Source organism: Carettochelys insculpta, chromosome 11 (assembly GCF_033958435.1).
Source record: "Carettochelys insculpta isolate YL-2023 chromosome 11, ASM3395843v1, whole genome shotgun sequence".
NCBI lineage: Eukaryota > Metazoa > Chordata > Testudines > Carettochelyidae > Carettochelys > Carettochelys insculpta.
The window spans coordinates 21,580,854-21,593,507 of NC_134147.1; the positions used below are offsets into that span (position 1 = coordinate 21,580,854).

The 12,654-nt window shown below is 43.9% G+C and overlaps 1 protein-coding gene across 2 annotated transcripts in view; it reads right to left on the minus strand.

Annotated features, from left to right (window-relative positions):
- BICD2 (BICD cargo adaptor 2) overlaps positions 1-12,654 on the minus strand; it is a 144,170-nt gene that overhangs the window by 93,072 nt on the left and 38,444 nt on the right. The window lies entirely within an intron of this gene.

Sequence of the window (12,654 nt, forward strand, 5' to 3'; positions counted from 1 at the left end):
AATAAATGCCACTCTGCCCTTTCCTCTGAAACGAAAGGCTGACACACGAAGTTAATTGTACTCAATGGGTGAACCAACAGGAGGAGGCATTGACTGTTGCTTTCACTCATTCACAGAGATATGGAGGATTGGGTTCTCTCATTACATTGACATTGCTATGCACAGCACACCCTCACAATAAGGCAGTGTTTGGAAGCAAAGGAATGCACATGTGTTCCAACAAGACACGTATCAAATAAGGAACCCAACTGCAAGCCTTTCAACAGCACTGCGCATCTAGGGGCTTGTCTATACTAACAGCACTGCAGAGGTGAAGGCGTGCCACTATAGCGCTTAGCAAACATGCCATCTATGCTGGTGGGAGACGGGTTACCATTGGCTACTCTAGCTCTGTAAGACACAGGAGTTATGTCGACAGCAGGAGCCAGGAGTAAGTCAGAATGACTATGTCGCTGAGGTGCCTGAATTTCCCACACCCAGGAGTGACGTAGTTTTACTAAAGTTCCTGGAGTGGGCCAAGCTGGAGTGTGAAAGAAGAACAGACACATAAATATAGTAGATCTGTTGAGAATAATCCACTTTCTAGTTTATTAAGCTAGAAGTACCTGTGTTTGGGAAGTGATGGTGTTTTGCGTGTATTTAAACAGGAGCAGGATAGGTCAATACTATGACCCGTTCCTTTTGTGTAAGGCAAGTGTCCACTGTCTGAAACATGATTCAGGAGCATTAGTTCATGTAACTTTCCCCTGCTCTGTCCAGTGTTCATTTTTGCCTATTGGAAAGGTAAAGAAAAAAAAATTCAGGAAAAAGTCTACAAGTCCCTCCTTTGGATTTTGTGCCTCAGCTGTTTTTCCATCAAAAGAAGCAGTTTATGGATAAATAACTAGACAAACCAAACAAGAGCACTGATAATCAAGAACTCCCAATGAGGGATGCGATGCACTCTGTCTTAAACCCTCGGTTAAGGAAGCAAGAGCCAGCACAACAAACTGGTCTTCTTCAAACTGTTCTTTACTGAAAGAGATTCACATAATATACAGCAAGGACAGGCGCAGACACAATTCTAACCTCCTCTTCACAGAAGTGGTGTCCAACATGCTAGCCTCTAGCCGCACGTGGCTATTTGGCTGGTTGAGTGTGGCTAGTTGGCTTGAACAATAAATGTGTTTTCAGAATAATGTGGCTAGCTCACTAGTGGCTACTGCTTCAGAACTGGTTGGACACCATGGATTTCGGGTGTATGTATTCTCTTTTAGGTGGTAATACATAAAGTCAAAACTGCTAAGTAAGCATTACTGGTTGCCTTCCCTGTACGGTTGGGTTAGGTGGACTTCAGGTCAAACATTAATCTTACGATATTTAATTAAATTAACATTTCTCTTCCACCACCCCATATTATATAAAATCATGCCAGCTGCCATTGGCTATGCTAAAGGTATCTAGTTCCATTATGCAGCTGGTGCTAAAAAAAGGCCATCAGTGTAAAAATCTCACACACACACACACACAGACACACACAGACACGCCAAAGCACATTTAACACAGCATTCCCTCAAATCTCCTTCAGAGCATTCCCCCATCTGGGGCACTCAGCACTGCAGTGTTCCAACAACAAAAAGGTGTCTGGCTGCATGGAACAGCCTCCCTATATGCGCTGTATGGTTCAGAGATTGCTTGGGAGGCAATGGCAAATAAGCAGTTGCTACAGTGGTTCTGGGTGGCTGCATTTGGGCATCCATGCAAGCTTTTAAAAGAAAATTACAGAGTAACTGCAGGGAAGAAGGAAAATTAGACGCTCCAAATAAATTTTGCTGAGTTTAAAAATTCAGTTACCATTTTACAGTCATTCAGACAAAAAATATGTACGTCTGTGTGCACATGTGAGTCTAAAAAGACTGTGTTGAGCTATAATTTCAGGGTCTGATAGACTTGGGACAAAGGTTTTCCTTTCTGGGGTAGCATAACAGATCAGTGAACTAATGCTCTTGTCTGCTAGCAGCAGGCATCTGCTCTTACAGATCACAGCTCAAAATTGGGTCTCAAGCAAGGAGGGGAAAACAGCCTCCCCAGCCTCAAAAAAAAAAAAAAAAAAAATTGTGCCCCCGACAGAAACTTTGCAGCCAGTGCTTCTGTTTAACACTAGCAAAATTCATTCATCTATGAAATTCTATCCCCCAGTACTGTGGCTGCCCTTTACTAACCACAGGGGGTATTGTGGAAGGCTTTTTACAGCGCATGTCTACACTACAGCTGAGGTGTGGAGGTGGGGTTCCGAGCCCAGACAGACAGATTCATTCTCTCTTCACTCGAGCTAGCCCACTAAAACTGGCAGTGTGGACATGAGGATCAAGCTACCCACTTGAGCTCAGACCCAGAGAGCTGGCCAGCTTAGACTTGAGTGGCGAGGCCAAACTGCAACCCACAGAACTTCACACACTTGGCCTGCCCCGTGTGACAGGATGAGTCTCACTATTGTCTGATAAGGCTGAGAATTAAGGGGGAAATAAAAAGTAACTTTTGGGGGACAGAGCAACTGGGGAGAGAGAAATGACACCTCCCCAAAAGCCCACTGAAAAACTAGGGACATTAACATAAATTTTAGAAATTACTTGGGGGAAAAAAAACCCATGTATAAGCTCACTTAAAAAAAAAATTCACACAATTAAAGAGATGCACCCACTGCTTTGATGCAGCATGGCAATAGCTATATTCTGCAATGCTTGTGGGCCAGATCTCCAAGTGATGTAAATTGATATTGCTTCACTGACAATCACTGGATCAAAGCAGATTTGCAACAGCTGAAGCTCTGTCGCACCCTGCATGCCACTTTTACATAAAAAAAAACCTTTTTGCATCTATGCCACTGTGTAACCGAAAGCTGCAGGACAATGCATTAGCATGCTGCTTGTACTGTGCCATTAAAAAATTTCTTTCACAGATGAACACTTGAGGCCCGGATAATGTACAATATGGACTTAACTGTGTGATGTCCCACCACATTGTATTAATCACTATTATTCCTGTACTGAATTGCAGGCAGGGTAGCTTTAGGCTGGAATATCCTTTTAAAGACCTGGCTTATTTTCAGTTCTCTGAATCGTAAGTCTGCAGCTAGCAAAGACGTGATCAGATTCCTAACACCATCATCTCTTCCCATAGCTATCCACTCCTGCCAGATTGGCATGGATCCACGCACTGACTGGCACAGTCCTGGCTGTGCAGGGTGCAGCGGCTGTGACAAATTGTGGGCAACGGGACAACAGCAGACACCGTGAAGACAATGAAAACTGTATATCGAGCCATTTATGTAGAGGTGCTGGGTTCCGCACCAGTGGTAAGAGAAAGTGAAACACAGCCAGCTGGCTACAGACTCCTGGGGAGGGTAGTCTCTGGCATTTGGGCAAGGCCAACCACTTCCAGATGGACTGGGCTTCGCACAGCCTGCACAAGCATAACCACTGCCCATTCGCTTACGAGCAGGCTTGTCTCAGCCCTCATTTTAAATCAGTTTCCAACAGCATGCCAAGCCATTTGAGGCACAGAGGCACCAGCAGCTCAAGATCAGCCTACAGCAAGGCAATGCTGTATGTAGTACAAGCCATTCCCTATCAGGGAACTGGCAGGAGAGGCTGGGAAGGACACATAGCCAGGGTAGCAACAGGACGAAATAATTCAGCAGATCCCCTCAAGAGTGCACAGCCTCCCATGGTAGATCCCTGGCCTTCAGAAAGATCTTACCTAGCTCTACCCTTTGGGCGACCCATAGAGGGTGTGGGAAGTACAAGCACTACCTGCTATCTTCAGAAGTCATGAAATAAATCCTTATGTTCACAAGCTGTAAGGTGTTTGACTTGATCATCCCTCCCAACCCCAGTACAAAAGGTAGTCAATGGACAGATCAGTTATGTAGCACATAATAATGGCCATACTGGGTCATCTCACAGGTCCAGCTAGCCCAGTATCCTGTCTTCCAATATTGGCCAATACTAAGTGCCCCAGAAGGAATGAACAGAACAGGCAATCAAATGAGCCATCCCCTGATGCCCTCTCTCAGGTTCTGGCAAGCAGAGGCTCAGGTCACCATTCCTACCCTATCCTGTCTAATGGCCACTGATAGACCAGCCTTGCTTGAATTTATCTAGCGCTTTTTTGAACTCTGTTAAAGTCTTGGTCTTCACAACCTCCTCTGGCCAGGAGTTCCACAGGCCTACTGTGCCCTGTGCGAAGAGAAACTTCTTTTTGTTAGTTTTAAACCTGCTACCCATCAATTTCATTTTGTGACCCTGAGTTCTTGTGTTATGGGACAGAGTAAATAACTCTTTGGTCAGAGGGAACCAAGAAAACCTTGACTTTCCCTAAAACTTAGGTTTGGCTTACACTATAGCCTATGCTCAGGGGTGTGAATATTCCAGCCCCAGGCGACCTAAGTTATTCTGACATAGGCATTTGTGTGCACAGTGCTCTGTTGCAAGAAAGCTTCTCCTGCCAACAACTGCTTATGGCAGTCACAGAGGTGGTTTTATTATACCAATGGAAGAGCTACTCCCATTGCCACAGAGTGTCTCCACCCTAAATGCGTTCCTTGTCTATCCCTTCCTCTTGCAGTAAAAACATCCTTAACGCCACTCCCTAAAGTGCCATCTCCCCTCTTGTCCCATAATCTACTTGTAGACTAGCTCCGCACCAATCTATTATGCCATCTACCCATTCTCGGGGGAGGTCTGCCTCTCCTATTTGAGCTGTTGATTATGCTGAATACCAGGCTCTTGACTTTCTGTTTGTCATTGATTCTGCAAATATGCTCAGATAGCTGTAAACTTCCATTGTATAACTTTCTGCCGTAGGCTCTCTTTCGGCAGTACATTCCTATATAATTCCTCATTGGTGGCCTTCTGGATGCATCCTATTCTCAGGATCTTTCTATAAAAACAACTCCTCTTGAGCACCAATATCCTTTTCTTTGAATCTTACATTATCACTTATGTCTCACATCTGTACAACATACTGCTGAATACACACATTTTCAAGATGCTCAGCTTCATTCCTAAGCTAATTACTTCGCTTTTCCAGACCATATCCATCACCTTCAAACTCACTCTTGCTTTCACTATTCTAGTCGCTATTTCCTTCTTACAGTCTAAATTACATTATGTTGCTCCCCAGATACATGAACCTCTCTGTTTTCTCTAGTTTGATCCCATCTACACTGATCTTCCTTCCTATTTCCTTACCTTCAAATATCATTGTTTTCGTTTTACCAAAGTTCATATTCAGTCCATACCGCTTCCCTTCCTCATTTAGCACCTGTACCGTTCTAGCTAGCTTCTCTTCATCTTCTTCAAAGATAACTACATCATCCATGAACCTCAAGTTGTTGATTCTCATCCTGTGCACAGATAACCCTTCTAACTCTTCCTTGATCTTGTCCATCACTGTCTCCAGTTGCACGATAAAGAGAATCAGTGATATTGGATCTCCTTGTCTCGAAACTCTACTCATTTTAAACCAACTTCTCAACTCCCTGCACAGTCTCATATGCCAGTGGAGTCCGACAATAATTCAAAGATCGCCACACTTGTGGTTATGATCCTTGAATATTCGCCACACCCCCTCCAAATGAATGCCTTCCCCAGAGACAGGCACCCCCAGAGCTCCCCCACAACTGCATATTCCGGAGACTTGCTGGAGCTGCCACCTCTAGAGCTGGGACCACCAGGGTCACAGGAGTTGTGCTGTTACCACCCTCAGCCAAACAGGGGCAGGAAAAGCTGTGCCATGCCCTGGCTGCACCAGGGCAGGAGAAGCCACACCAGCTGGGGCAGGAGAAGCCGCTCAGCTCCTAGCTAGAGCTGTAGGAGCGGCACCAGGGCCAAAGGAACTGGGCGGCTCTGAGCAGAAACACCAGGGCATTTGCTGGAGGAGTCACCTCTGCCACTATGCACATGTCCCACCAAGTGGTGGGGCACATGCATGGAGCAGGCAGGGGATGCTCCACATTTTGTCACCCCCTAGTGCCCTGTTTGCCACATATGGCGAACGGGAAGCTGTCCGCCTCATACGTCAAAACAGGAAGCATATTGGACACCATGGGTACATACTATAACACATTAATACAGCATGAGTGGGTCGATACTGATACAGATTAAAAAAAGAGGACACCCCTGAGAGGGAATGCATCTGTATTGGTATCTACCAACTCACGTTGTACTGATGTATTATCATATAGATAGATACACTCCCTTTCAGAGATATCCTCTGTTTGGAAAGTTCAAATATGGTAACCCTAGTCATCTCTCTCCATTAAGTGAGCACCACGTTGTCAAAGAACTCCAGCTCACCGCATGCAAAACAGATTGCATCCAGAGCTCCTTCAGCCATTGCTTGTCAAATATAAACAGCATCCACAAGTATGGCTATAATTAAGCAATTGTGAATGGACCCTGCTCTGTAAGGGGACAAGAACATTTACACAACCACATTCCAGGAGGGGTTAACTCTGGGTGGACCTTTTATTAGGGGGTCTCAATTTTTTAAATGTTGCAGAAGGAAACTAAATCACAAATACACACTCATTTGTTTTGGGAGCACTAAAAATCTATCTAAAAATCAGCCAAAATATTAAAAGATTGGAGGCAGTGGGGCAAGAATTTGCTTCTTATTCTCAATCATCCCCATGTTTCTGATGTTACAACCACACAACTCTGAGTATTAAAAGGTAAATAGAAATTAATATATGAGAAATACTATTTAATGGTGATCAATAAATATTTAGTCTCAATGGTTTAAATGTGGGAAAGTGCCTGAGAGTCCAGATAGATAAGCAGGCAGCTTACTAGAAAGTCACAAGCCGCAACTGATCCAAGGCAAAAAGGATCCAATTATTCGTCATAAGTCACTGATTAAAAACTAATCTTCCCAAGCCTAAACATATCACTTTCACAAAGCACACATGAGCCATCAAAAGAAATATTTCTATCTATAATAATCTAAATTAACAGATGGGCAGAAGGAAAAAAAAACCTGTTGCATGAGAACTCAAGAGTTTGGTTTAAAGATATTTATTTCATCTATTTTGATGAGCTACTGACAAGTTTTTTGAATTTTAACAGCCACTGCCATTAAATAATTATTGTCCAACTCTTCCCAACAATTTTTGGGAACCGTGAAAAATCTAAAAAAAAAAGCTTAAAAATGAGCACTGAAAATTTTCATCAAAATTATACAGAAATAGAAAATGAATTCTGCCATGACTCAATACATTCAGCCCTTTCTTGGTTCTTGAACCACTTCCACAAAGGTTTTCTTTGTAGTAAGAGGGCCTAAAACAAGCCCATATATACCACAGGCCTGGCTTGTGGTCTGAGTTTAGGTTAAAAAGTTGAGTTGTGAGCAAAAGGCAAACCCTGCTCACAAAAGCTGATAAGAACAGGGATGATATTGCCAAAACACATAACAAAGAGGTGCTAGACGCGTCTTGTAAACATGTTCCAAAACAGTGGTACCAGAACATCCTGTTAGAAAACATCTTTGGTACCAACCCACTCCCCATAAATAACAGGAACATACTGACCCCCGTTTAGTATAAGGTTCAGTGTGACAGATAGTGATGTTTTGATCAAAACACTGTACAAAGTAAAGGTCGTACCTAAGTACTTCAAAGGGTGGCACCCTGGTACCTCAAGGAGTGATGTATAACTTGTTTATGTCTGTGTATTTAAATTGATCTGAGAAGGGGTCAACCTTCTGCAGCCGAGGGGATAGTGGAGAATTCCTAGTGGAGAACTGATGGAGCCAAGTCCATTATTAGGGGGCACACATGTGGAGCGGTTCAACAGAGTTTGCTGACAACTATTACTCTGCTTCGTTTGGCGACAAACCCAGCCTGCTGCCTTTGCCCCTTACCTGATTTTGTGGTCTTTGGGGGGTTCCTTCGGTGTCTGCTAGCTACCTGTGCAGAGCCAGTGCAACACACGGGGGAGCACAGGCGAACAGTCATCATAGTTGGACAGAGCAAGATACCTGTCAGGACACTTCTGACCACATTCTTCATACTCCAAATTTCTGCTCCTGAGACATTCTTGAGATATTTGGGTGCACATAAGCGGTTTGCTATCCATTGTTTGCAGCGGCTGAGCAGTCACCCAAGTGCAAACATGGGTGTGTGCACACTGGATACTTACAGTAACAACCACCATTCTCCACACATGCAAACAAAAACCCATTTGAGCAATGTGCAAATATAAGAGAGTGCACAAACACTTACAAAAAAGTGTCAGCTCTAACCAAAGCTAAGGAGGTGCCAGCAGCAGAGAAGTACTTTTTCACTTCAATAAAGATTCAAGTTTGGGTGATGGGTAAGGCTACTTGCCAGTTTTAATTTTTCCCCAATGCCAATTCGTTCATCCCATGATAGTAGCATGTGTAGCCTCACCTTTTCAAAACCAACTAGGGATTCTGAATACCCAATTTCCACTAAAATTAAAATCAAGATTTGGACACAGTCTAGACAGTTTGGGGGGAAAAAAAAAAATCTCAGACTAAAAATACTTCCTTGTGCATCCACAAATCCTAACAGGTGCAGTTAATGAAACAGGACAGAGAATGATTGAACATTTAATAAAGTCGGCATTTAGTACCAGTTCTAATATTGCACAACTGCATCAGCGAGTCCTCTGCATACAATGCAAGTGAAGCAGCTTTAAAAATGAAGGTACAGATAACATTGAAAAGTTCTACCTTTCAGTTTTCTGCCATCTCAAAGATGCACACAGAGATTGCTCAGAGTCCTTATTTTTAAATAGATCTTCACCAGTTTCAAAATTTAATTTGTGACTATTACTAAACAAAAAAAAAGCAGTCAAGTAGCACTTCAAAGACTAGCAAAATAGTTTATTAGGTGAGCTTTAGCTATTTTGCTAGTCTTTAAAGTGCTACTTGACTGCTTTTTGTTTTGATAGTGTATATAATAGTAACAGAGAGGAAGCTGTGTTAGTCAACTGAAAAAGGGATTTCTGTTCAACTGATTCACTTCCCTGTTGTAGCCATCACTTTATTCAAAAGCTTTAAAAATGGTGAGATTGCAAAAGAATTGGTTCTTAATCTGAGCAAGGACTATTTAGGTGATCCCAACAACACTCAGAAAAGCTTGTAAGACTAACTATCAAGCATGTATTTACAAGTTTAAAACTTTATTTCCTTCCTTTTTAACTGGAGCCTATGCTGAAAGTGCTGGCTCTGCATCAAACAAAGGTACATCAGTTTACCAGTGCCTGTCATGTTAGCATGTGTCATTTAAAAAAAAAAATGCTCTGCTTCTTTATGCTTAAGTTTCCAGCTAAAAAGGAAGGGAATGGGGGAGGCGGGAAAAAACAAAAATGTAAAAGAGAAATTGTATTTCACTAAAAGAGCTATGATCAAACAGGGTAACGTAGATCAGTGCTCAGCAACCTTTATCACCTCCTGGCACACATCAGCACTCAATAAAATTTTCATAGCACACCCAATATATATTACTCAATCCCCTCCTCCTCCTAAATCAGGCATCCCCAGCTCCCAACTATAACCCAATCCCCCACCTCTCCTCCCTAGTGATTAGTCCCAGCCCAGTGGGGGGGGGGGGGGGAAATAGAACCCAGGATTCCTGGCTCCCAGCCCCCTTGCTTTAACCACTAGGCTAACTGTCCCCCAGGTGATAATATAGGCCCAAGAGTACTGGCTCCCACACTCCCTCCACTCTAACCAGTAGACATCACTCTCCTCCTGGTGCTGGGTCTGAACCCACAGGTCCTGGCTCCCAATCCCCTGCTCTAACCAATAGACTAGAGTCCCAACCCGTTCCCACGGCTGGCATAGAACCCAGGAGTCTTGGCTCCCAGCCCCTCTCTCCAGTCTAACCATGAGATCAGTGCTCAGAAACCTCTATCACCCTCCTGGAGCACTTCAGCACATGTTACAATTTCACAGCACACCCAACATATATAACCTAATCCCCTCCCCGTCAGCTAGGCACTCCCAACCTCCTGCTCTAACCCAATCCTCCCTCCCTTCCCTCAAAGCCAGGCTCCCCACAAGTGCCCGCCACTCCATCTCAACACCTGTGACTCAGCAGAGCTGTTACCGCCCCAGAGCCGCTGCTGCTGCCAAGCACACTACGCATGTGTGGAGTGGCAGACAGCAATCCTGCTGTGCAGCTCTGTGGCATACTAGGCACTGCTTCGCAGCAGAGCACTGATCTACACTGACTGCAGGATTCAGACAGAAAGCAAAGAGTAAAAGCTAAATCACTGGTGTGCACCATTTAACCTAGAGCACAGAGCTCAATCAATGCAAGATAAAGTTAGAGTACTAATATTGGAGGTGATCACAATTGCGTTGTATATCCTAGCTCCTGATGATGTCATGGTCCCCAGCGATTCAAGGAAAAGCTGCAAAAAATTAAACAAAGAACTAAGAAAGTCTGCTTAACATAGAAGCCTCAGAGAAAAAATTTTTTTTTGTTTGAAATCTCTGAGGAATATGCAGTTCCAGTGATTTACTTACACGCTGGAAAACAGGAAGCCCAGGCTTCCTTTATATTCATGTGCCCCATGTGAATTTTTTGAAATAGAAATCATGCAAGTGAAGAGGAAACAGCAGGGTCACGTGACATTACAGAATAGCTGGTAGCTATTTTTACATCTTCTGGCGAAGAACACTTTTCCAGATCTCCAGTTACATCAGTCACCTCCTGTTTAATAGCTGCAAGACTGAAAAAATACAACCCAATGTAACACATGCTGTTTCCATAGGTGGCAAGTTACATGGGCCCATGATGACTGGTACCAGGAATATTCCTGGCCCGGAGCTAGGCTCCACCAAAACTTGCCGCCTTCTGCCCTCTATGCCCCATGTACCACCTGGTCATGAGACGGCATATGTCAGAGCAGCTCACACACACACACCCCACCCCACCCCACCCCACCCCCGGCCACAGAAATGCTCGAGCAAGTAGCCACAGGGAGTGAGGGGCAGGAAGCCACTCAAACCCCACTGAGTGGCTGATGGGGCACCAGCTTCAAGGGGCATTTAAAATTGACCAAGGGCAGCAGGTGGGGCCAGGGGATGTGCAGGGGGAGCCAGAAAGGCCAGGGAGCACACAAGAGGGCCAGGGGAGCATATGTGGGCTCCAGGTGGGCAGCAGCATCCAGAAACTCCTGCTCCTCCACCCCCAAAGACCACAGTCCTGGGGGCACCCCTCTCTGGCAGCATGCCCCACCCCTCCACACACACACCTGCTCCTACCACACACTCTAATTTCAGATTTGGCTCATAAATGCTAAAGCACAAATGTACTTTACATTTTCTATCATACTTAATGGTGGCCCAAAGGCCCCCATTAACTGTGTCTAAACACCATTCCTACCAACAGCAACCATAATCAGTCGTGCCTTAGAATCAGCTCTCTCCAGTTGCCATTAGCCATATTACATTTTACATATAGGGTACTAAATTTTGCTTTTAGTTTCACTTGTGTAAACGGCAGGAGCTGAAAGGGATTTGGAACAGAAGTTGATCCATACCAGAGAAGCACCAAAGAAGAAACCCAATCCACCGAGGTGCAGAGCACAGCAGTTCCTGTTGATATGTCTTTGTATAGGAGTTAGGGATGCTCAACACTTTTAAAAACTAAGCTCCTGGTTTGCAGATGTTTTATTCTGGTGTTACAAGGCAGCAAGGGTATAAAAACCATTGAAAAAGATATTCAGTGCAACGAGGCTCAGTTACACCCACAAACACCAAAAACATGTCCAGCCCAGACATTTACTTCTAGTGACAACGAGCAAAATAATTTCCTCACCAAAACAAACAGCTTCATCCTTCCCTTCCTCTTATTTTTAAGAAGTCTCACATGCTGATAGGGGTATAACAATATATATTATTCACATGCTGTGACAGGAGTGACCCTGTTGCTATTAAAATACTAATTTGTTCAGATCTGCAGATTGATATTAAAAAAGGTACAACTGACGCTTCACAATGATATATTAAAAAGTAAGTCAGCAATGTTTAAATGGTGGTTACTTTAAATAGAGATTTCCCAATTACTCAAATCTTCTTGTTTCGTGTAACATTGCAGACCCTTTGCTCAACAGGTTTTCCCCAATTAGCTCTGCATTTAAAAAATATAAAAGTAAAATGATACATACAAAAGTTCCCCATATACTAATTTTCCCTGGCAAAATGGAGCTTCTCTCTGTGTCCTAATTCGATGCAATCCATTTTGTTACTGTAAACACAAAGGAGCCATTGCCAGGCCAATACAGGTTGTAAAGGCACAGCTGATGCAGTGTGAGGTCATCTGCCACAGATAATGTCCAGACTGTGCTCTCTGCACGCAGGAAGCCTGTCATAGAAGTCTAGATTGTCTGCAGTGAGCTCAACATCCTGATTTAGCCTAGAGACAGCTCCTCTGCTGTTCCACAGCCTCCCCCTGACAATGCAGTGAAATGGCAGGGAGCCAAATGGATTGCATCAAGGCATTAAAGCTTATTGTTGTCTTACATATTCTACCTTAACCAAAAGGCACTGTGGTTGCCGGCAATGAAAACAGGTTAGAGCAGGAAGGAGAATGAAAATTAAAAGTAACTGAGGAGTGGGAACAACTGCTATAGTAAG